This window comes from Chionomys nivalis, chromosome 26 (genome assembly GCF_950005125.1).
Source record: "Chionomys nivalis chromosome 26, mChiNiv1.1, whole genome shotgun sequence".
NCBI classification, from domain to species: Eukaryota; Metazoa; Chordata; class Mammalia; order Rodentia; family Cricetidae; genus Chionomys; species Chionomys nivalis.
The window spans coordinates 34,015,525-34,042,419 of record NC_080111.1 but is presented as its reverse complement, the minus strand read 5'-3'; the positions used below and the strand labels follow the sequence as shown (position 1 = coordinate 34,042,419).

Genomic DNA, 26,895 nt, shown 5'->3' with positions numbered 1-26,895 from the left:
CTCAGGCAACTAGCCGGGAAAGGTGGAGCTTGCGCCCCCCCTGTGCCGGGTTGGGGGCAAAATAGCCCGACGTTGGGACGCCAAATATGGTGGCGCAAATGAATGTAGACAGATTATATAGATATATACAGCTTTAATAAGGAAATAGACTTACAGGACCACAGGTTCCCGCGGAGTACTGGAAAAGCAGAGCAAAAGAAAAAGGGCTGCTGGGCTCACGCCCGGCAGCTTTATCGGTAAACATTAGCCCGAGGCAAACACACCCCCAATGGGTGGGGCTATGTCCCTACAACATTCATTAGCCCAATGCTTTCCCTTTTTACAGCGGGGACAAGTACCAGGCATACGTGGGCCCAGTTTCATGGCTGTTCCTGGCAGCCCACTGCCGTTGGGGCAATTTCGTTTAAGGTGCCCCAACTGGCCGCAGCGAAAACACCCTTTCCCTTTATTATCACGGGCTGACTTTGTGGCTGAAAGCATAGCGGCTGCAAGTCCTGCATTAGTCAAGGGACCCCCAATCTCTCTACCAGCCTTATCCAGTCATCCAGTCCCTTGTGCCTGACCAGTGCTATGGCTCTCTGACATTCCTTGGTATTTTGTTCAAAAATAATCTGCTGCACAAAGGGCAAGGTGTATTCAGAGCTGCCAAACGTTTTATCAGCAACCTCCATCATCCTAACCACAAAGCCTGAAAATGGCTCCACAGGCCCTTGAATAACTTTGGTTAGATTGCCAGCTACCTCCCCCTTATTGGGGAGCGCCTTCCAGGCCTTGTAGTGAATATCACTTATCTGCTGATAGACCTCTAGAGGGAATCCAACCTGGTTGCCAGTGAACTGTGCTTGTCCCAGAAGCATATCAGCTGTCCAATCATGATGACCATTTTGAGCATTAACTCTAGCCTGGGTATGGGCTCTATCAGCAACCAGAGACTGAAATCCAGAAACTGTCCCCGAGTCAAGCAGGCCCTAGCCATCTCTGTCCAATCTGTCGGCGTCAGCACCGAGGTTCAAAGTCTGCGCAGGAGGGCGATTGGATAATCTGCAGTAGCTCCAAAATCCTTAACTGCTGTTACCAGATCTTTTAGTTGTTTATATGGCACTGGCTCATACCACCTATGATGGGTGACGGTATCCTCCATCACCGGGTATGCTGAGGCTAAGTGTGCCCAAGTGCTCTGGCTAATATAATGGCAACCCCTTCCTGGTTCAGCCGCTTGTGCACCTAATGGTGGTGCCAAGGGGCGAGACACACCCTCCATCGGCGCGCGAGCATCGGGTGGGTTATAGGCTGGGGGACAGTGATAGTCCCGCTCATACCTTTCTTTCACATACTTAGCAGCCTCCTCCTCTAGCTCCCCCTCTTCCTGTGAGCTGAGTTCATTGTCTGACAAATCTAAGTCAGTGAACTCTGTGAGGAGTAGGTAAAGCCAGTTTTTCTCCTTTTCATCCCCTTCCTCCCTTTGAGGGTTTTCTTGAGTTTCTTCTCTAGGTATACCCTTTATCTTGTTATCCTTTTCCTTTTTACTATCCTTTTTTATCTTTATTCTTTTCGGTCTAGACCTGCCTAAGTCCCCCCCTTTTGAATCCAACTCTGATAGGCTGTCCTGGTGTGCCTGCAGTGCCCTCCTTCCTTCCCTGTGCAACCAAAAGCAGCACAGAAAAACAACAATCACGAGGGCCACAAAGATCAAGCAAAACACCTCAGGTGCAACCCCAGCAATCATCATACCTGGAAGACTCACTCACCAATGTCGCCGCTCCGCGTGTCGAGTTCTGAATCCTCTTTGGCCCCTCACTCAGTACCAAAGCTTGTCCCATCTTCCCGGGTTTCCGGCACCAGTTGTGGCGAACTCCCTGACCAGCAGGAAAAGACGACCACCAGACGAGGATTCTTCCCAAATCACACTTTATTGGAGCCTCTTGGTTGAAGGGAGAGTGGAAGCGAGGGGCTCTGAGCGCCAAGCAGCGGCGGCTTATATAGGGGATAAGGGAACGAGTCGTGCCTGGATTGGCTGATGCATGCCTGCCGATGCTCCTGGCCACGGGATTGGCCCTAAGCACATCATCGCCACTGCGCATGCGAGAGGCACGGTTCCACTGCATTGCCTAATATGGAGCTGTTCACCAAGCGAGGCCGGGGCCAAGCACCATCTTGTAATGGTGGCCACTCGAATTGGCTCCCAGCATTCTAGAACGTCTTTAATATCTTTCCTTCTTTCTTCTTTGACCCATTGTTGATTCAGCTGAGCACTATTCACTTTCCAAGGGTTTGCAGACTTTCTGTGATTAGTGTTGTTGAATTCTAACTTTAAAACATGGTGATCTGGGCTGGAGAGATGGCTCAGAGGTTAAGAGCATTGCCTGCTCTTCCAAAGGTCCTGAGTTCAATTCCCAGCAACCACACGGTGGCTCACAACCATCTGTAATGAGATCTGGTGCCCTCTTCTGGTCTGCAGGCATACACACAGACAGAATATTGTATACATAATAAATAAAATATTAAAAAAAACATGGTGATCTGATGAGACACAGGTGCTTATTACAATTGTTTGTGTCTGTTGATGTTTGCTTTATCACCATGTATGGGGTCAATTTTAGAGAAGGTTCATGAGGTGCTGAGAAGAAATGAGATTCTTTTCTGTTTGGGAGGAATGTTCTCTAGATGTCTGTTAAGTCCATTTGAGTCATGACATCTGTTAATTGTTTTATTTCTCTGTTAAGTTTCTGTGTGGTTGACCTTTTCACTGGGGAGAGTGGGGTGTTGAAGTCGCCTATTATTAGTCCTACTATTAGTGTGTAGGGTTTGACTGCGATTTAAGCTTTAGCACTGTTTCTCTTCCTGTAGTATTTCTATTAAGAAAAGTCATCCTGTCTACTTGAGTATCGAACTCCTCCTCAGCTGAATTTACCTTGGGATCAGCATTTACATGAAATAAAAGGATCTTTATACCCCTTTCCCATTTACAGAGATTATTCATATTCTCCTTTCTCAGATGTCTTCTCTCACCAATTTTCTAATCATGCTTTTTACTAATCCCTCAGCATCTGTCAAACCACTGGATAAAGTTCATCAATCAGTGCATTGGTAGTTGTAGATTAGACCATTTCTCCTGTTATCCTGCAGCTGCCTAATTCTGGGTGGTTCGTGCATGATGTATAGAACCATCAGCCAGGGCCTACTCATCTCTTGCTCATTCAACCAGTAATAGGAAATAGACTATAGGTGTATGCTTGACAGCAGAAGGCATAGTAACCGGAGTAAAAACCATTGGAAGTTGGCCATTACTTCATGTATCTTCCTTGTGTCTTCAGGACCTACTTGGTCCTGATCTCTAATATATCACCTTCATTTGATAACAGATTGTGGCTGTACATGTCCTACTTTATAACTTGATAGATCCAGTAATACCCAGCTCATGATGGGCATTTCACATCACTTGGTAATGTGGTGACTATAATGATTTCAGCCACATATGGTTGATAGTTCTAGGTTCTAGGGGTCATGCAGGGGCAGAGAAGATCTCAGCCAATCGGGGATGTTAAAAGCCGCCCTCCTGCATTATCCACATAGGACTCAGCTAAGCCCTGGCCCACTTCCATTAGCACCATCATCTGCATATGACGTAGCCATGTCAGCCCCTGTGTGCATGCGCTAGGCAGTTTTTAAAAGCTGGGTGAGCCATCTTCCTCCCTCTCTCTGTACACTGCCCCATCTAATAAACTCCTAAGAGTGTTTGTTGTTTGTTCTGTATTTCCTTCGTGCTAAGAAAAAATCCTTAGAAGGTGCAGTTCTGCTAGCACAAAGAAGTCCAATTGGGTGAAATCAAACCAAATCAAAATGCCCATCATTTTATTAAATACAGCACTCTCTGGTAGCTGAGCACATGTGGGGAGACAGGACAGTGGGGAGCCCATGCAAACCCAGAACTACGTGTTTCTCCTCTAGAATCCAACCTAAATATACTGTGGGAGAGGGTCTGACCGCTTCCTAGGGGGGTCTGTACCTGGCATGCTCGGATTTGGAGTCCAGGCTAATGCAACTCCCAGGCCAGGGGGGCTCGGATGGATTTCAGGGGCTGGAGACTAAGCTCCAGACTTAACACTTCTCACTTGTGCCAGGTAATTTCAGTGACCCACTGTCAAATGTTCAGTTTTTCCCAGTGAATTGAATTAAAGCCATGTACTTGCATATTTGACTATATTTTTTTATGAATGCTTTTATGGGCAGCAGTGGCAGACACTTGGAATGAACTTAAGAGGTAATATTGTTCCAATTCTCCAGTACTCCTTTGCTTGTATGTTATTCAGGTTTCTTGTTTTCCTGGGTTGTGTGACTGTTTTTTTTTATACACTATGTAGCAGCTGTGGCCTTCTGCCTAGTCAGCCTGCTCAGAGCAAAAGCAGCTTCCTCTGAGATTAATAGAGGTCATCATAAATCTTCCTCCAGAAGCATTGTATATAGGGCTGTTATGTGACTTTTCCTTGAAGTGTTCTGGTTTTGTGTTCTCTATCTTTTGTGTTTGTGAAAATTATGATGTTGGTAAAGTTATCTTTTAAAATAAGCCTCAAGATTGATAATCAACATTTCACATTGTCATCTGCTTGATTTTCAACCAAAAACTTATGGTACAGTATGAACATGCCAGAGGTATTTTTTTCAATCATTTGTCTAATTTACATTTGTTCCTACATGATTTTGAGGTAAGAATGTCCCTAAATGTCTCTGCTTTTACATTGTGATTATGGTTAGAAGTGGATTTTTAACTGAGCATGGTTAAAGAAAGAGAGAACATTGCATGAGCATGTTCAGACTCCCTACATAAAATTCCCATTGTTCAATTTTTGAGAAAAAACACTGTTTTGAAAACAACTCCCAAGCTCTTTGTGCTTCCTGCAGGCAAGAATTTTTCTCATTTCTTCTCTCTTGGCTGTTGAAATGGCTATTTTTTGGTAGTCGAAACTGACTACCTCTGGGATCATCTTATACAAAAAGGATTGATTATACCTGAGAGAGGTTTTACTTAAAGGTTTTTGAAATGGGACAATCCTCCATTAATCTGCATAATTTGAGATGATAGGACCCAACTTAAGCTGCTTGGTGTCTGTGCACACTTAACCAGTGAGCCATCTCTCCAGCCCATGTGTGCACAGTTTTAACACCATCACTCATGAGCAGAGGTAGTGGGATTTTCTGGTTTGAGACCAGTCTGGCCTATAGAATAAGTTCTACAGCTACACAGAAAAATCCTGTCTTGACATCACCGAAAAAAAAACCTGAATCAAACAAAGACTATGATCCAACTTTAATCAACATCTTACATTCTGGTAGCAGCAGTCACATATAAAGTATTTTGAAGAAGAAGAAAAGTCTTTTTTGCCTCTGCTCTAGCTCTGGTTACCAAACTCACCCCTATACTAGCATTAGTGCCTACTTCATTGTAATTTTGGTGAATACTAAAACCAGCTGAGTCACAGAGCCTTATGGTCAGAACAACTACTGGATTCTTCACCTGATCTTAGACAAAAGGCTGAGAAGCAAGATATTGGATTCTTTAATTGCCATTGGTAAACAGCTGTTCTTAAGTTACCTGGACAACAGATTGTCAGACATTCTAATAAGCTTGCTTTTTACATAATGGTGAGATTTATTCTACCAGTCCTGTTGATGTAGAGAATCTTAAATACTGCAGTTGTATATTTTATTTACCTGACCATGGAAAGAGATGTGCTGACTAAAAATAGTGCTCATGAAGACATTCTTTCTAGCTCCATTATTCTCTACGTATTCAAATTTCCATGAACACTACTCTTTTTATTATTATTCATTTGCCTGGAATTTGCTTCAAATTTAAAAAATAAAACCCATAAAGCAATGGATTCATCATTCAACTTTCTGATGGGGGAAAGACAAATGATCTTAATTGAGATCTGGTTCCTGCTTTTCTCTTTCCTGATGTATAAAATCCCTGTGAAAACCATGTAAAAAGTACCTTCAGTTCATTTGACCTCAGAATGAAGTCACAGAACAAATATTTTATTTTGTAATTTTAAAACTCTCTTTAGTTCTTAGAATTCCAGGAATCCTTACCTGTGTGTGACAGGAAATTACTCCACCCACCTAGCACAGTGCACCTTACAAGTCAGGCAGTGTGCTGGAAGAAAAAGGGAAAGTTCCTAGGAGTGCAAGAAGATGACATTGATCGCTTTTGTAGCCATGGACAAGTGCTATTAAAATGCATGTGTTCTCAGATCTGGAGAAGTTCTCTGTTGGTGTGAATGGATTAGACAGGAACCAGTATTCTGTCTCTTTAAGCACACTATAGCCTTATGGGAAGTGCTCTTGCGACTCAAGACTCACTAGCCAATCACATACTCCAGGTGACTTGCCAGTCAGAAGCAGTGCAGGTCTCTTCCAGGCAGCCACCTTCAGTCTTGGCTTTAAAGAAGAGCTGGAGCCAGTGGATTCCTGTTCTCAGGTGCAGTTGCTGTTGCAGAGAGATGATGAGCTGAGAACTTCAGCAAAATAGAGAATCACAACATGGTGAGTGAGGAAATGCTGTCTCCTGATGTGGAGGAGCAGAGGGCAAGGTGTAGAAGACACTATGGTGTTACCTCCATGGGTCTGGGTGGGAACCTGCCGTCATATTCCCTGTATTGTGAAGTCCCCCATGGTCCCTGCTAACTCATGTTAACTGTGCTCTGTGGCTTCATCTCCTTTGAGTATTATGAGCAGGAAGCTCCCAAACTCCTTCCTAGTCAACTTCAACAGGGTTCATGCATTCATGGATACAAGTTGCCAAACTCAGAGAAGCCTCGTTTCTCCAGTATCTTCTCAATATAGATCACTTTGCATTTAAGCTTTAAATATAATCTTAATTTATATTTAAATTTGTGGAGGTTATCAAAGGCATCTCACTTGTTGTGTAGCTTTCGACTACTGTACCATAATGGTGAAGAGTAGAATTGGTGATACAATAGATTGACCAATTCTTAAAAAATAATTAAGTCTCACAAAGTAGAATTTTTCAGAGGGATAACTGCCTCTAAAACATTCAAAATGTAAGAATATGATAATTAAGGCTGATAGAGATTAGAATGCCCGGGTATACATTGTTTACCAGAATTGTCCAGATATTTGACTCCAAACCATTTCAAAGAAGCCACCACTGATTTAAAGGTGGTGGCAATGCATGCCTTTAATTCCAGCATTTTTTTTTTTAGTTTTTTGAGGCACAGTTTCTCTGTAGCTTTGGAGCCTGTCCTGGCACTAGCTCCTGTAAACCAGGCTGACCTAGAACTCACAGACATCCACCTGTCTCTGCCTCTCTAGTGCTGGGATTAAAGGCATGCACCACCACCGCCCAGCATAATTCCAGCATTCTTGAGGCAGAGGGGGGTGGATTTCTTTGAGTTCAAGGCCAGCCTGGTCTACAAGAGTTCCAGGACAGGATCCAAAGCTACTGAGAAACTTGTCTCGAAAATTACCAAAGCGTAGGGTTTAAAGACGTGCCCCACCACTGCCCAGCTAAGATGCTATTTTTCTTCAGAAGCTTACTAGGCATGGGATGTATCTTCTGTAACACCTTCCCACACTATCTTTTTTATCTTTTCCTTGTCAGTCCAGTCTCTCTCCTCCCTTGTGATCTTCACCTTAGAACCCTGTCAGTGAAGAATGACCTGCTGTAACAGGTCATGTGCATAGTTGAGAAAATAGTCTGAGAATATTTTTGCCTAAATATTTAGACTGACAATTGCCTGTTTCTATTTCAATTGTTCAGAGTATAATCTGGACCATTATCATAAAGGATACTTATAGATAACAGCATATATTGAATGCAAAATCTATCTAATCTAGCTCCCCTTGAACATTGGACAGAGATCAATCCATAACATCATTAAAGAGACTTTATTAATCTTCTATGTGTATGATGTGATTTCTCAGTGGGAAGGCATATTAATTCTAGAAGAGCTGCATTTCCATCTGGATAGAAATATTGTTTCTGAGACAACTTCTGTTATGTTGACTCAGGTGGCCTTGGTCCCTGTCTGTTGCTTTCCTGGACAGTGACCTTGAGTGTCCTCCATATTACACCATCAAAGTTCTTTTTTTTTTTTTTTTTTTGGTTTTTTGAAACAGGGTTTCTCTGTGGCTTTGGAGCCTGTCCTGTAAGTCACTCTGGTAGACCAGGCTGGCCTCAAACTCACAGAGATCCACCTGCCTTTGTCTCCTGATTGCTGGGATTAAAGGCGTGTGCCACCACCGCCTGGCTCACCATCAAAATTCTTATATGACTGTACCAATTCAAAGTTTTAACATTATGTATTTGCCCTGCAGTGGTCTTGCATGTCTTTAATCCAAGCACTTGGAGGCAGAGGCAGGCAGATCTGTGTGAGATTGAAGCCAGCGTAGTCTACAAGAGCTAGTTTGAAGCTGGTGGAGACACAGTGCAGGAAGTGAGAGATTGGCCTGAGGGTAAGAGCTTTCCTCCTTCAACTGAGATTACTTATGTGGAATCAGGTAGTCAATTGTGATGCTGTATGATTGTCTAGATTGACAATTGTTTGCAGTCCACAGACAATGACAATCTAGGTATGGGGCTAATTGCAATATTTACAATAGTTTATCAAAAATAGATGATCTGGGTAAAATGTTGTGGCCCTGCTTAATAGGAATGTTACTTTTCTGGAATAAGATCTTCATCTTTAGGAAATATACATGAGAAATGTTTATTGTGCTCTAATACAAATCCTTAGTCTCTGGAGCACATGACCATAAAGTGTGTTTCAAGTTTTCAAAATAATTTTTGAGATTAAAACTGCATCATATTCACATTGTCTTTGCTCCCTCCAAGCCATAACATGATCCTGATTGTTTTCTAATTCATGGTCTGTTTTTTTTTTTGTTTTTCTTTGTTTTTTATAGAAAGTGTGAAACTGGGTATAGGCTTTGAGGTTTTATTTTTCATTTTTTTAAAATATTTATTTATTTACTATGTATACAATATTCGGTCTGTATGTCTACAGGCCAGAAGAGGGCACCAGGCACCATTACAGATGGTTGTGAGCCACCATGTGGTTGCTGGGAATTGAACTCAGGACCTTTTGGAAGAGCAGGCAATGCTCTTAACCACTGAGCCATCTCTCCAGCCCCATGGTCTGTTTTTGTTTAACAACAGTTACAAAGTAACCACAGTTACACAGGAACAGTGATTCCTTTATGAATATGACCTATGCTCATCTTCAGGATTTTCCTTCTCTGAGGCAATGGGATGGCTGCACTGGAAAGTGAGTGTACAATGGAATGTACACACAAAGGACCCTCTCCTTTGGATGAGGTACAGGATGTGCTATAGGGGAGTGGAATAATTTATACTAAATACAAACTTTCTAATCTAGGCCCCTCTCTGCTGGGCTGAGAGGGCAGAACTGGAAGGATTGTGCTGTCTGAGTCATTTGATCTCTGATCCTCCTATAGAAGAGCTACTAATACTGTGAGGCCCAGTTAGGTGGGCCTAACCAGTAACAAATTCTGGGAAGGGTTAGCAATGGGGAGTACTAGTAGCAGTTTGTGGGTTCTTTCCATGATTCTATTCTGCCTCTGCTATAGGAATAGGAAGGAAGATCACAAGCTATACCGTGGTGAGTGTTGGGTGTTCAGGTCTATTGAACTGTCATTTCTGCTGTGACTTGGACTGATCATGAGCCGGACTGTAGTTATGTTGATCCATGTGTTCATGTTGGCAGTGGCCCTTGTTTTCTGAGCCTCCATGTATATGAATTTATTGGGGCAGGGGAGACTCTGGAAATTCAGGATATGATGGTGATTTTCCAGAGCACATACATGGGCACTGCTCTTGGTTTGAAGTGGGAAGAGAGATTAGAATACTGAAGGTCTAGCTTCCAGAAGTTCTCAATATTGCATTCCAATTTCAGATTTGTGTTATAAAGATTACAAATAGTTTAGGAACTGGTAGGAAATGATGATATTAATCTTCTAGCAATGCATGATTAGAATGCTTTTTATGTGATGCTGCCACTAGATGCAATGGTGTGATCCAGTGAAGTAAGCTTAGTTCCAGGGGGAAAAGGAGTTTCTGAGCTGCAGAGATTTCTCAGATGTGCATTGTGTTGGACAGGTAGATAGAGCATAATCCATAGGCCATAATCCATGTAGCAGAAAATAAATTTTAAACCATTTTTCTCTGTTTTCCTTAAACAACATTTTTCATGATACATTATATTTTTAAAAAAATCTCTAGTAAATGAGTTTAAAGAAATAAACAAAATCCAGCTCCCACATCCTTATGCCCACTTCTTCCCATTCCTTGCAAATAAATGGGAATATGTAAAGAAAAAATAAAACAAAACAATAACACCTGATAAACAAACAAGCAAAAAATCCACTGCAAAACTTCCCAAAACAAAGTACTGTATTTCTCAAAGGGTAAGTGGAATTCACACTGAATCCACTGGGAGTGAGTTCTTTTTGCTACAAAAACCTGCAAAGAAAGACACTCAAGACCGAAAAAAATAAACAAAAAAAAGCAAACAAAATAGTTCACCAGACAAACTGGAGAGGCTGGAGCCCTGAGGAAAGAAGAGTAGGGTGTTCCTAGACCTGGGAAATCAGAAGCAGGCAGGGACTACAAAAGGCAGAGAGAAGATGAGGGACGGAAACAAGCTGAAAAGATTGGTGCCCTTCCTGAACTCTGTGTTTTATATATTTTTAAAATGCTGCAAGATCAGCTGGGCGGTGGTGGCGCACGCCTTTAATCCCAGCACTCGGGAGGCAGAGGCAGGTGGATCTCTGTAAGTTCGAGGCCAGCCTGGTCTACAAGAGCTAGTTCCAGGACAGGCACCAAAAACTACAGAGAAACCCTGTCTCGAAAAATAAAAAAAAAATGCTGCAAGATCCCCGGTGGCAGTAGGCAGCAGAAATGCTGTAGGTCCCAAATGGCAGTGTGCAGTAGGCTCTGGGATCAGCCGGTCCTACGCAGAGACAGCAGCTGGTCCCCAAGCAGTGGCTGGTCCCATGCAGGGAGACATGTGGCGGGTGGGCAGGAGACAGAGACATGGATAGACACGACTTGCAGAGTGTGGATGAATATTTATTTAGGGGGTTATGAAGGGGGAAGGGGGACAGAGAGAGAGAGAGGAGGAGGAGAAAGAGACAAAGAGACAGAGAAGGGGGGAAGCAGAAAAGTGGGGAGAGAGGCAGAAGAGAAGCTGCCTCTCCGAGAGGAAGATGGAAAAGAGATCAAGCTCAGGCTGGAAGCTGAAGATCAGTCTGCCTCGGTGGATGGAGGAGGGAGTGGGTGTGGCTTGTCTCTTAAAGAGACAGAAAACCATACCACTGTAAAAAAGGCCCTTCTACCACCTGTACCCACATACCCTTGAGCAGGCCCAAAGAGTGAAGTGGAGCAGGGAAACAGGAAACAGGTTCCACATTTGAGAAGTGTCCATGTTGAATCTCCAGAGGAAATATGTCACACCTGCCCCATTCCATGGGCCTCTCCTACTGCCCAGATTAGGTCCCTACAGTTAGATATGGGATTCTCCCCCTTCCACAGTATATCTTTTTCTAAAGATTTATTATTTATTTATTTATTTATTTATTTATTTATTTATTTATTTATGTATTTATACCTGCAGGCCATAAGAGGGCACCATATCTCATTATAGATGGTGTGAGCCACCATGTGGTTGCTGGGAATTGAACTCAGCACCTCTGGAAGAACAGTCAGTGCTCTTAACCTCTGAGCCATCTCTCAGCCCCGCAATATATCTTTTTTAAAAAATATTTTTTCCCATCTAGGTCATATTTTGTTTTTCTTTCTTTTTTAATTCTTTTTTCTCTTTTTCCTCTTTTCTCCCCTCTCTCATTCTAATACTTTTTTTAGTAAGGGGAATACCATGATGTCACTCTAGCCTGGTCCCTGTAGACCATCCCAGGGCCTGCTGTTAAACCATTGTAGAATCAAGATAGGGAGATGTTGTAATTGTTAGTCTGGGCATGGTATTGGATACATGGGAACCCTCTGTCTGTTGTGGTGATGCAAATGATCTAGATTTGTCTCACTCTAAATAGGGACTCACCTAAAGCCAGGGAACTCCTCACTGACTCTTTGTGTAAGAGTTCTATATATACAAACCCTTTGGCAAGGCCACTGAATTTGTCAGAGACTGTAGTAACACAATCAACTGAACCACAGCCATGAAAATGAGCTTCCAGCTCTTCTGCTGTTGCACCATAGTCCACATTGCCAACATAGATGGAACTGGCATCAGAATCCATCTTCTCCTCAAGAGACTTGATCATTGATTGAGCCAGCAATGCCTGGGATTGTACTCTTATTCATCTGATTCTCTACCTCATTTTGTAGCTCCTCATCCTCTTCCTCTATCTCCCTGACTCCCTGAAGCTCTGATCACTTCTACCTCTGGGCCCTCAATGATGCTGTCCCCAAGGTCTACCTCAACTAGTCTCAGCTCTTCCTGCTGCTTCTGGCTTCTGGAGACTCCCCAGTTGGTCCCAGAAGTAGCAGGGTGGGGAGGTCCTCGCTCCCAGTCTCCCCAAAGGCCCCAGGCCCACTTCTCAGGCAGGGATTCCCCAACCACCTGCTTCCCCCTCTTCCTTAAATCATTTTTCTAGGTTGTTTGGGATTGGGCATCAGTGGAGCAACATTTATCTAAACCAGAAGAAAGCACAAGGGCCTGGAGAGCCATCACAAGCAATCTCTTCTGTTTGCTAAGAGAACATCTATATCATGAGACTTCTGTCTTTTGGAGACAGATCAGTAATTAGAGGTCAGAAACAACAGTTTAAGGGTCACTTTGAGATAACTGCTTTTTCTGTTGGCTAACACAGATCTTATTCACCACCATCAAGGTTCCTGAAAGAAGAACAGCAGGCTTAATAAAATTCTATATAATGTTAAAACATACCCAACATGATTATACTTTCAACAGTAATAAGTAACAAACTACTAATATGAAGTACTTTGTATCTTAATTAGTTGATAATAATAACTTTCAAGGACTAGACATTTTCATTACATATTTAAGTAAGCTGTTTTAGGTAAAATATCTTGAGTAAGAATATAACATCATAGACAGTATGTTTTAACAAAAATAATGTCAAATTACTATCAAAAGGAAGCATACATATCTATCGATGTAAAATATTTAAATAAGTAGTTTTTAAAATTAATTTTAATGATCTACCCTTTTATCTCATCATACATATATATGCCTCTTGATTCTTTTAAGAGGAGATTCAAAAATCTTCACTTTTATCTTATCATTTCCTGGGTGCCTTTTGTAGGTGGATAAATGTTTATGAATATACAGAGGTGGCTTTGGAGTTGGACAATGGCTCTGTCCTTCTATAAATCCAAACATGTTAAAAGAAAAATTCAGAGTTTCTGTCTCATGTCAGGTGCATGGGACAGAAAGAAAAAAGAATTTAGAAAAAAATTTACTTTTCTTTATATCTATTTTTGTCTCTATTGTACATGTCATTGAATGTATTTGTCTGTGTATGTCTATATAACTAATGTTGAAGGTTTGCAAAGCAACATACATTTCTACCTCTGATCAAGATACTTATACATTGTTTACATTTTGAGCCCATTGTCCTCATTGTGTTCACAGTTCTTTATTGTATAATATTCTAATATGAGTCTTAGTTTTTAAGTTTATAGGTATTAAGAATTATAGCTAAATAGTCATTTATGTTTGTTATAGTTAGAATAATCAGGTTCTTTAGATACATAGAGATTATATTCTGCATAGATAGGTAATCTTCAACCACCTCAAAGAGCTGTAGACTATAGCATTTAAATAATTTCGGGTTATGTTTAAGTGAGACACAATTGCTCCTAGTAGCATCATTCTATTCCCAAGAGAATGTTGAACACCAGTCACTTCACTTGGAGCTTGTTTTCTTCTTGGCAAAACTGGCCTCTGGGCAAAAAAATGTTAATGTCTCAACCACTGACAAGATACATGATATGTAAAAATGGATAAGCAGGACTGTTAAATCTTACCAAGACAGGATAAGATGGTTTTTAAAAACTTCCTACCTCCTTAAGTGGTTGGTCAGTTATTCTAGGTCTTTGCCAAAGTTGGTTGCTTCAACATTGCAAATGTAACTTTAAATGATTGCCCATGGAACCAGTTGTCTCTGCAATTTGTTGCACATTTTGAAAGTTGCTTGATTGCACTTCCTGCTTACTCAAGTAATATTATTTCCCTTCTCAGATCTTCGATGGTGTGGAAGAGTAGATGGTTGAAGTTACTTTCCTCTCATGACTTGGCCAAGTTATTATACAAGACATAAACTAGCTAGGATAGGATAATTAATTAATATATTGTTCTTATTGTATATAATTGTGTATTGGGCTTAGAACTCGTATTTAAACAAAAGAGGGAGGTGTTGTAGGAAATCTTATAGCCAGTGGTTTCCTGACCTCTGGGGCATGGCCTCTTATACTCTATATGCCAGTATAGAGCATCAGTCTGGCCTCTTATACTAATATGCCAGTATAGAGCATGAGTCCAGCCTCTTTTCTGGCTGCATGATTTTGTTTCTGATCTCAGTTCAAGCATAGAATTCTGATTTGTGAGGTAATCCCTAATAAATAAACATCTATTTCTCAATGCTGAGCTAGTATTGCATTTCTTCTAAGAGTCCTTCTTTAAGGATCATTAAATGTGAATCTTTGAAGTGATGAAATGATTTTTTTCCATTGTTGACCATGGACCAATAGTGACTGGGTTCAGAATGTTCTTGACTGAATGAAAAACCTCCCAGAAAACATCATGTGTTTGAAGAACTTTCTCTCCTTATTGGTTTTATTTCAATTTTCTGTGGATCTTTAGTAGGAGAAGCCTTTCTAGATGAAATTCCTCATTGTATGCTATGAGTTTCAACACCCTTAAGTAATTCCCTGTCATTTATATACTCTGTTGTGCTTGACATTAATCAGCCAACTTTCTAGTTATACTGAAATGCTTTTACCATCATTATAGGCTCAATCTCTAAATCACATAAGATAGAGCAGAAACAGTTGTTATTCAGTGCTCAAGATTTTGGTAACCTGCTGTTTTAATTGTTTTGTTTGCGTATCTGAGTAATTGTGTGGCTCTAAATTCCTGAAACTAAAGGGAGGCATCATTCCTGGCTCTATTTGTTTCTATGTTGTTGGATGATGGCCCTGTAATGCAGGTATTTTTTTATGTCAAGTATATGCTACTGTGCTGAGCTTTATGCTTATCTTGAATTTTAAAATTTTACAGAGGTTATCTCTCTGATTCCCAGGATGCCATCCCATGGATTAATAGCATTAATACTGCCTGAGTATTTTGAGTCATTAAATACGGTTGTATGAACATCTTCTTGCTTGTTATGCTTACTTTGATTTTTTAAATCAATATGACTGTTTTATATGCCTGCATGGATATGTACCATATGGATACCTGGTCGGAAATCCTGACCCTGGAAAAATGGATAGTTGTAATCCCCATGTAAGTACAGGCAAATTTGTCTATCTCCATTCAAGATCAGCAAGAGTGCTGAATTAATCTGCCCTCTCTCCAGGTCTGTGTTGATTATTTACAACCAACATTTATATTTCTACTGTTTTCATCTGTCCACTTGTAACTGCTTTATACAGGAAGTTCTTTTTCCTCAAAATGTTATTGGTATTGCAGTTTATATTAGGGTACTTCAAGGTCTAGAAGATGACTACAGAACTGGAGTGAAAACAACTCTTTGTAGAAATTTCAATAAAAGCCTGTTAGTTTTTATATCCCATTGTTTGTTTTATTGAGGTTTGCAATGGAGACAGAGTCTGTACTGGCACCTCTCCTGGACCTGATTGCATTGACTTGACTGGCATTCAACTTCAGAGACAAATATACCCACCTCTGTTTTCTGAGCATTGTGGTTAAAGGCACAATACACCAATACACCCATTTGTCTATCTTTTTTTACTTTCTGTAATGAGTAATTTTTCATAGTTTTCTCATGCATACAATTTACTGTTGATCTTTTTTCTTGTCTCACCCTGTTAATAGATATTGTTCTTATAAGGGGAAATCACATTCAAAGTGTATAGAATTGACTCTCCTTTTCAATTTACTTCTAAAGTAACTGACTATATCACGGAATAAGAGTGGGGAACAACAGAATCATACAACTATACTTTCAAAGAAGTATGCATTTCCAATGATGTCACTGTCATGCTTACACTGTACACATGTATGGTATATTTTTGAAGGCAGTGACCTATGATGATGTGTATATCAACTTCACTCAGGAAGAGTGGGATTTGCTAGATCCTTCCCAGTAGAATCTCTATGAAGATGTGATGCTGGAGACCTTCAGGAACCTCACTACTATAGGTAAAAATGAATTTCCATCATGTTTCAAAATATGGAGACAACTTTTCCTTGGCTTATATATAATGTTCTATAATTTGAATAACACAATCATAGTTCTTAGGTGCACTTAAGATAATGATCTAATTGTTGTACAATATTAAATAATATAATATACAGATTCTGGTACTGTATTTCAGGGTACATTTTGGAGGTCTGTGACACTGAAGAACATAGTCAATGTTCTAGAAGACCTACAAGGTAATTTTCTTGTGCAGGTTTATAACAATGTGCCTCTGACAAGTTTGTAATATGTCCTGGAACAATTATTCAAAAGCAGCAGTGTAAACAAGCACAGCTTTAAATGCATTGATGGTTATTAAATTCTCACAAATCCATATTTCTCAATTTCTCATATGTGAATTGCATTTGCAAGGCATTCATTTAAGAAAAAGTCAAGGAAGCAATGACTAAACAGATATCACCATTTGAATCATAGCAACATGAGAGCTATGTAGTAGATCTGTCAGTCCATTTCTTTCTTGCTACTCATGACAAAAAGTGTATACACATTTCAGTGATGAGTATAGCTGCCAACTTTCTCCTAAATCAATAGCCTATGGTAAGACTTGGATTACTCATATACTTTTTGTGACTTGCTAAGTTTAGTGAAAGTGGCAGTTAGAGTCAAGGGTCCAGGGGCAGTTGTGGAAAAACCTTAATATCTATACCACAAGTCTATGAGGAACAGCAAGTCAAGTCATGAGGATTCAATGTGGAAATCTTTTATTTACTATTCTTCCTTTACTATGTATATCATATGTTACTCTTGACACAAGCATATGAGAATATGGATAAGGAAAGATGTAGCATATGTCTTATTAAGAACAGTTAGAAGATAAATTGTAGTTCACATGGAGAGTATACTTGTTCAATTTAATCCAAGTATACAAGTAATTGGTTTTATACCATCATTGTTAATACATAAACAAACTCACATGACAAAAAATCCCCATGAGTTCTAGTTCTGTGAAAATACTACTTGGTGTCTTAGTTCACTTAGCCAATGTATAATGATTCACAATATAGTAAAGTTTATGAATGCAGTAAAGTTGGTAAAGCACTCAGTGTATATAGTTCTTTTCAAAAATGTGAAAAATATCAAAAATAGAAAAAATATAGGTAGCCGGGCAGTGGTGGCGCACGCCTTTAATCCCAGCACTCGGGAGGCAGAGGCAGGCGGATCTCTGTGAGTTCGAGACCAGCCTGGTCTACAAGAGCTAGTTCTAGGACAGGCTCCAAAACCACAGAGAAACCCTGTCTCAAAAAACCAAAAAAAAAAAGAAAGAAAAAATATAGGTATAGATATAGATGAAATGGTAAACCATGACGCAAAGGAATTTGTCATCAGAAATATATTTCCAGATGCAAAATGACCCATAATGAAAGAAGAAAACATGATTTTAAATGAAGTTATAAGACCTTAATATTGCTGGGCGGTGGTGGCGCACGCCTTTAATCCCAGCACTCGGGAGGCAGAGGCAGGCGGATCTCTGTGAGTTCGAGGCCAGCCTGGTCTACAAGAGCTAGTTCCAGGACAGGCACCAAAGCTACAGAGAAACCCTGTCTCGAAAAACCAAAAAAAAAAAAAGACCTTAATATTTGATTCATTTTTACAATTGGAAAAAAATTATGAAATTAATTCATACAAATATGAGGTTCAACAGTGTATTGAATGTGGTAAATCTTTTACATGTGTCAATTATCCTTGCAGGATTGAAAGAAATAAAACTGGAGAGAAGTTTTCAGTATATTCTCACTGTGCTAAAGCCTTGTCTTATGACACTTACCTTCTAAGAAATGAAAAAACACATACTGGAGAAAAATGGTGTAAAATTACGCAATGTGATAAAGCCTTTGCTTATCACAGTCATCTTGAAATGGATGAAAGAACACACACTGGAGAGAAACCCTATAAATATAGTCTAGATGATAAAGACTTTGTTCTTTATGAAACTCATCAAAGTCTTAAAAGAACACATAATGAAGAAAAATCATACGAATTTAATCTGCTTGGTAAGGCCTTTGCTTATCACAGTCATCTTCACAAAAATAAAAGAACACATATGGGAGAGAAACACTACGAATGTAATCAGTGTAGTAAGGTGTTTGCATGTTGCAGTCATCTTCAAGTGCATAAAAGAACTCATCCTGGAGAGAAACCCTATGAATGTAATCACTGTCGTAAGGCCTTTGCTCAACACGGTAATCTTCAAACGCATAAAAGAACACATACTGGAGAGAAACCATATGAATGTAATCAGTGTGGTAAGGCCTTTGCACGTCACTGTGAACTTCAATTGCATAAAAGAACACATACTGGAGAGAAACCTTATGAATGTAATCAGTGTGGTAAGGCCTTTGCCCAACACGGTAATCTTCAAAAGCGTAAAAGAACACATACTGGAGAGAAACCCTATGAATGTAATCAGTGTGGTTAAGCCTTTGCTGAACGCAGTAGTCTTCAAATACATAAAAGAGCACATAATGGAGAGAAACCTTATACATGTAATCAGTGTGGTAAGGCCTTTGCTCACAATTGTGCTCTTCAAAATCATAAAAGAACACATACTGGAGAGAAACCCTATATATGTAATCACTGTGGTAAGGCCTTTGTTCAACACAGTCATCTTCAAATACATAAAAGAACACATACTGGAGAGAAACCCTATGAATGTAATCAGTGTGGTAAGGCCTCTGCTCACAACTGTGCTCTTCAAAATCATAAAAGAACTCATACTGGAGAGAAACCTTATGAATGTAATCAATGTGGTAAGACCTTTTCCCAGTACAGTCATCTTCGAGTTCATAAAAGAACACATACTGGAGAGAAACCCTATGAATGTAATCAGTGTGGTAAGGCCTCTGCTCACAACTGTGCTCTTCAAAATCATAAAAGAACTCATACTGGAGAGAAACCTTATGAATGTAATCAATGTGGTAAGACCTTTTCCCAGTACAGTCATCTTCGAGTTCATAAAAGAACACATACTGGAGAGAAACCCTATGAATGTAATCAGTGTGGTAAGGCCTTTTCTCAATACAGTCGTCTTCAAAAGCATAAACGAATACATACTGGAGAGATACATGTGAATTGAAACTGCTGTGAATTTTTTCCCCATCACCTCCAAATATGTAAAATAAGACATCCTATAGCGAAACTCTGAGTTTAATGTGTGTGTTCTTTAAAAACATGAGAAAAATCATACTGTAATGAAATCAGTGTCGGAATGTTTTGTGCTTCATATAGGAGTAAGATGTTTTTTGTGTAATCAATCTGATTAAGTTTGTGCATATTACCATAATCTTTGGACCTAAGGAAAAAACTGAGGGCTTAGTGTAAATTATTTTTTAACCAAAAGCAGTTATTGTGTAGAAAAGAATTTTATAGTGTCAGCAATTTGTTCAAACATCATGATACCTCTTTTTATTTTAGTTTGAAGTAGCCAAATAATGGACAAACATTTTATGAAGCATTATTGATTGGAGAAAGGGTATTCAAAGACACATACATTGATCCTGAAACCAGAGCCAAAAGAAAGCACGTTGTCTCTGAATCTAGAAGTAGTTAAAGGAACAAAATCTCTCTGAAAACAATTAAACATTAAAAGGGGTCAGTAAATAAACACAATTTGGCCTTCAAACCAGATCCATAACACAAACTCTATCCTTGTCCAACTGAGCACAAAAGCAACCAATCCCTTGGCATAAAATCAAGCCCATCTCTGAGCTTTGTCAGGATCAGGGATTGAAATACAGCAAATTTCCACCATCAAAATCTCCTTTGCTGTCTTTTACTAAGAAGTCCTATTTGAGCCATATGCTCATTCAGTATGCAGCTCCCCCTTTCCACACTTGGCAGAGGTATTCATACTCATGTTTTTTTCCTTCTCAAATTAATGTGATTCAAGCTTTATGAGAATACCTCTTTTACTGGAATGTTTCAAAAACACCTGGAATTGAGCCAAGATACAATTGATGCTTCTGTTTGGGAACCTACTTAGTTCAGAAGATGACAGAAGTATTGGACATATACTATGAAATATTCCCTTGGGAGTGGAGGAAATCAGCACCAGATATTTCTACTGGGAAACTTCCTTGTCTTTTTTTTCTTCTGTTTTTTGAGACAGGTTTCTCTGTAGCTTTGGAGCCTGTCCTGGAACTAGCTCTTGTAGACCAGGCTGGTCTCTAACTCACAGAGATTCATCCACCTGCCTCTGCCTTTGCCTCCCAAGTGCTGGGATTAAAGGTGTGCACCACGACTGCCCGGCCTGGAAAACTTTCTTAGAAGAATTAATTTCTTTTACTTCAAGTCTTTTCTTTGCATGAATCAATTCATTGTGTAATGATGCTGTAAAATGCCTCTCAGCTCCTCTTTTATAGGAATAAATGAATGTTTACAGGAGAAAAGTGTTTGTGAGTGAAAAACTGTCTTAAAAGTTGTTTTAATTGTATTTATGTGATGTATGTGTGTGTCTCTGTGTGTATTTGAATGTGCATTCTGCATCCACATAAAGATAATACCTTGGATATTATTGCAGAAGAAATTACAGGACTCTGTCAAACATCTGACATTAGTTCTCACCTAGGCATGACTCTAGTGCCTCAAATATTTTAAGTCTATTTATATCTTTTTGAAGTCTGAAAATAAGAACACACTCTTAGAAAAAAGAAATTTCAATTCATGACAACAATAGGTTAATTTCTTTAGACATCTCAGTTTTCTTTAGCTTTAAGTAAAATTTTTTGTCATAACCTTGAAGGAAGTAAATTACATACCATGTTTAATCAAGACTATTGGAGATCATTGCATTGTGGTTTCTAGATTGAAATATTTGAGGTACGTACTAAAGTGAGCTATATGTGTGGCAAATCCATTTAGTGAATTCTATTTTGTAGTCTTTATATTACTTCTATGGATTTTGTTCATCTTTTATTTTGCCTTTACCAAGTGATGGGTATTTTTCTGCTATAATGTATAGAATGTTAAACCCATCATACTTGTGTCCCATTGGTTATTGAAGTGTCAGGCCATGTGGAAACATACTTTTCAAGTAAATGTTTTGGGTTGTTTCTGGTTTTGATTTTTATCTTTTCACAAATTCCCTTCAGCTTTTGTTTGTTATTAATCCTAGCTTGGATGTCAGTAAAAATTCAGGGATAATTTTGAACTCATGATGCTCATATGTCTGCCCCTGTATATAAGTCCAAGTGTCGATTATGAACTCCAAATTTGTGTGGTTTTGCAACAGAATTTGACAATATTCACGTTAAAATGACTGATAAAATAAATAATAAGAAACATTAAATACCTTATATGTATTCAAAGAACTATTTTCATTTATCTTTTATAGGTGTAATAAAGTAGATAATCAGCAATCTCACACTATAACTTAATATTCTTTTCTTTTAAATCTTTTGATATTTATTGAGCTCTACATTTTTCACTGCTCCCCTCCTGCCCCTTCCCTTCCTTTCAGCCTTCCCACAAGGTCCCATCCTCCCAACTTACTCAGGAGATATTGTCTTTTTCTAATTCCCATGTATATTAGAACTTTGTATGTCTCCTTAGTGTCCTCATGCTGTTTAAGTTCTGTGGTACTGTGATTTGTAGGCTGGTTTTCTTTGCTTTATGATTAAAACCCACTTAATGACTGAGTACATGTGATAATTGTCTTCTGTGTCTGGGTTACCTCACTCAAAATGATGTTTTCTAGCTCCATCCATTTTCCTGAAAAATTCAAGATGTAATCGAGGTTGGGATTCTAGTCTTGCCCATCAGAGTCTTTTGCCACTGAGTCATCTCATTGGTGCTCAAATTCAATTAGAAGAGATATTACAAAAGTTAAGTTTTATTTTCTTGAGTTTTATTTTCTTTTTGAATTGTAAATGTAATTTCATACAAGAATAGAGGACCATGGGACAATTTGAATAGTCAATCCGCTATGCATGTGAAAATATTCTTACCAGCACAGATTTTTTAATTTCTTCATTCTGAGAACAAGACATGTATTTAGACTTTCTCAGAACCAAAATTACATGCCAGAAAATTGCATCATTTATTAAAGTTCATTGCCTTTAAATCTGATAACCTAGTTTCTATATCTTGTTTACCCTAATACTCTTACAATTTTTTTCATATTTGTTGACTTCATCAGTTACTTACACACATTCCTACATCATCTCATTCACAAATAATTTTTAAACCAAAGGAAGTATCTTTGAGTGTTTTTGCAGTCAATTGACTCCCTAGGTTTAAGGACTAAAACTCACAAAGTGGAAGCAGATCATACACCACTGTTAGTTTTCCTATCTGTGCTACATACACAGCATGGCACAGGTATATTCAAAAAACACACTTCAAACATATTCATTTTATTTTTTTTATTGGTTTTTCGAGACAGGGTTTCTCTGTAGCTTTGGAGCCTGTCCTGGAACTCCCTTTGTAGTCCAGGCTGGCTTCGAACTCACAGATATCTGCCTGCCTCTGCCTCCCTCAAACATTTTTAAATGGATGGAATTGACAATGCAATAAAAATGACTCATGATTGTGAACATATGAAGTGGTTTGGCCATTTAAATTATACAATTTGAAGAAATATTGTTATTTATCAAAACAATGAAGTTCCCTTTTAAGTCTTTCATTATGTTTTTTTGACTCAATATGTCCTTTAAAAACATTTCAGCTCAACTTAGAGGTGCATGGCTCTAATTACAGAACACATGAGTGTGGGTGGGTCTAATCTCAGTGAGTTTGAGGCCAGCATGTTCCACATAATGCATACCTGGCATCAATGGCTATGTGGACAAATCCTATCTCAAAAAGATCACAAAAGACAAAGCGATGGGGGCTGGAGAGATGGCTCAGAAGTTAAGAGCATTGCCTGCTCTTCCAAAGGTCCTGAGTTCAAATCCCAGCAACCACATGGTGGCTCACAACCATCTGTAATGGGGTCTGCTGCCGTCTTCTTGCCTGCGGGCATACACACAGACAGAATATTGTATACATAATAAATAAATATTTAAAAAAAAGACAAAGCCTATCCCAAGTTAAGGAAGTTTTCCTAATAAAATCTAGCTGGAGTCAAATGGATTTCAACAACCTTTAAATGTTCCCTCACATAGAGACAGCTCTCTTAACAATGAAAATAAGAAGCAATATACAAATTCCATTCACATTCCATCCATTGAATCTTTGATAACCACCTACAGTGGACTTCAAGTGATAAAAGACAGAAGGAACAGTGTGACTCCTCTACCTGAAGAATTATGACACATGTGGGACCTGGAGAGTTGTCTCCTGAGTACTATTCCTCTTGGGGTACCCAAGTTTGACTCATAGCACAATATCTTATTGGATAGAACTTCCTGTAATTGGAGGTCCTGAAGATCGGGTGCATTCTTCTGGCTGCTTAGGGTACAAAATGGGCAAATACTGAAAAGACAGATATGTATTTGATTATATATTTTAACTAGATTTTCTTCATGTGTCTTTTACCTTAAAAAGGAATGAAATTCAATTTAGATGTAGGAGTTTGACCAGTGCGTATAGCAAGTGTATCTCGGGTACTAGTGATGACCAGAAGACAGTGTCTACTCTCCTGTGACTGGAGGTACAGACAGTTGTGAGCTGTCTTGTGGGTGCTGGGTATCAAAGATTCTCTGGATGATTCTCCAATGTTATAAGTGCTGAGCCTTCTTTTCAGCCTCATGAACATGTCATTAATAATAGTAAGATATAAAAGGATGATCTAAGTTCATCTTAACTCATCCTTGGCCCAGAAGAAATAAAGGACTGATAGTATTGGAAAGTAACTTAGTCTTTGTTCTTAAAGAATTCCTGAGCCCAAATGTTCCTCAAATTAGGGAAAAGTACAAAACAAATAATCAGGAAACAAGCAGAAAATGTAAGTCTTTAAAAGATATTTGGCTATTTACGCAAAGCAATTGAACATAATTGGAACATAAAAACTCACTTATCAGGTGTACCCTTGCTTGAGATCATTCTATGAGGTTGTGGATCATTCTTGGTTTGCCAGAAAGAGCAGTCATGTTGTTATCAATTATTGGTGGCACCTTCTACTAATGACAGTAAACACATCACTTTTGTATTCACAGTTCAAAATTTTCTCTTATCCTGACTTTTGTTTGTAGACCATAATCATCATGCATTTAAATAACTCAAAATTCTGAACTATTAAGAAATTGGACACAGAATTAAAAATGGGGAAAATACCATTTCACAGTAAAAGTCAGGAATCATATCTTTGAACACAGAACTTTATGGTAAATTTCTATATGATATAGTGCACAGAAGCAAAGGAGATCAATGTACTGACTAAGAAAGGACATTTCTATGAAGGTGTTGAAGGTAATTCCCAATAATATTGTCTAGAAACTATTCAAGATGCAGTCATGTTGAATAAATGACCAAAGGTGGACTGCAGCCACAAACACATGACCTTAACACCGGAGTATATCTGTCCTGGAGAATCAAGTCAGGGCTCCACACATTCTTGGATTTGCAGAAATACAGGGGTGTGGCCAGAAGGTTCATAACCTAGGCCCTCAGGTCAGCAAAAGAAAGAAGACACCGTACGAGTAAACTTAATGTTTCTTAAAAGAACTGTCTATTTTCTGCAAATGCCGATTCAGAAAGCCATCTGTAAAAGGAGGCAAGACTCTGATCACTAAACTCTAGCATAGCCCACCAAAGAAAAGGCAGTTACCGAGAAGCTACATTTGTCTATGTAGTTTTGTGTTTAGATACCTTTCCCAAGGTATTTCAGATTTTATCTGAAAATTTTGGCCACACATTAGAATGCCATTTTTATTTTATTTATTTATTTTTGTTTTATTTTTTGTTTTTGTTTTTGTTTTGAGACAGGATTTTCGGTGGTTTTTTGGTGCCTGTCCTGGAACTAACTCTTGTAGACCAGGCTGGCCTTGAACCTCAAACTCCTAGCGATCTGCCTGCCTCCTCCTTCCGAGCGCTGGTATTAAAGGAGTGCGCCACCACCGCCCAGCTGGATTAGTGTGATCTTTAGAGTATAGTTGGAGGAAGTAGGTCACTGGAGATGTGCCATGTAAGTTATATATTTCCCTGGCCTTTCCTGTATTCCTTCTCTCTGCTTTCTAGTCCCCATGTCGTAAAGAAACTTCTCAGTAACCTTTCCAGTCATTGTGAATTTCTGCCTAATGACACAGGACTAAAAAACTGTTAACAGTTGTTCCCAGAAGAATGCCACACCTATGCTGGGCCTTCTGCAAGAACAATCAATTGATTAGAACTTTTGTGATTGTGGATAGGTTTGGATGATGTAGGTTTAGAGCATAATTATTGTGTGTCTTATTATCTTTAGCCCCTTTAATAGTTATTTGTCTTAGTTTTCTATTTTCTGTACTAAGGGATTTTAAAGGACTTCTCAACATAGTTATTGATTTGCAATATGCAAAAAGAGTAATTTTGCATATTGAAACCACAGAATTTATACCCCATGATGCAGAATTGACTCCATTGTTTCTTCAGGTTCAAGATATAATCAGGAATAGGCTTTTTCTTATATACATAACACACATTAGATCCCACATGGGTCTGTCAGGTCCTCTAGCATAAGGAAATGTAGAAACTGAATAATTATTGTTTGGAAATGTGATGATGACATCAGGATTCATAAAAATATCATGTCAATAGCAGAGGATTGAAAAAACTCTTTTCTATTACATGGCAACAAGCTGTATAAACAAACACCACTGTGCTTGAGAACTAACATATGTCATGACTTTGTCTTTTTCTACTTCCCATATTAGATTCATGTATGCCTCTTTTAGGTTCCTCATATTGTCTAGATTCTCTGGAATTGTGAATTTTAGGCTGGTTTTTCTTCGCTTTATGTCTAAATGTTACTTATGAGTGAGTACATACAATATTTCTTTCTGGGTCTGGGTTACCTCAAACAGTATAGTGTTTTCTAGATCCATCCATTTGCCTGCAAATTTCAAGATTTCATTATTTTACTGTGTAGTACTCAGTTCTGTAAATGTACCACACTTTCCTTGTTCATTCTTTGGTCAAGGGACATATAAGTATTTTTCACTACCTGCTGCCAGTGATTTGGATGTAGCTCTCTCAGCTCTTTCTTTAGTATCAAGTCTGCATGCACACCACCATGCTTCCTATTAAAGTGAAAACCCACAAAAGTGTATTTAACAATTTATTCAGGGTTCAAAGGAAAAATAAACTCAGAAATAGAGAACAAAGTAGATGCCATTGTTATAGATGTTCCTGTCATGTAATTCTCCCAAGAGCTATGATGACCAACAGCCAGGATTGCACCAGCTCTGACTAACAAAGAGAGAACATAAACTTCTACTCCCTTTTTTGGTCACATTTACAGAGAAAACCATACCCATGGTAAGTCATGCCCAATTGTCATAGACTATCTAAAAT

The 26,895-nt window shown here is 39.0% G+C and overlaps 2 pseudogenes; one reads left to right on the top strand and one right to left on the bottom strand.

Annotated features, from left to right (window-relative positions):
* Positions 1–19,459, top strand: part of LOC130866838 (zinc finger protein 431-like) — a 100,935-nt pseudogene extending 81,476 nt beyond the window's left edge.
* Positions 11,899–15,030, bottom strand: LOC130866725 (polyadenylate-binding protein 2-like; annotated as a pseudogene).
* Positions 19,460–26,895: the final 7,436 nt, after the last annotated feature.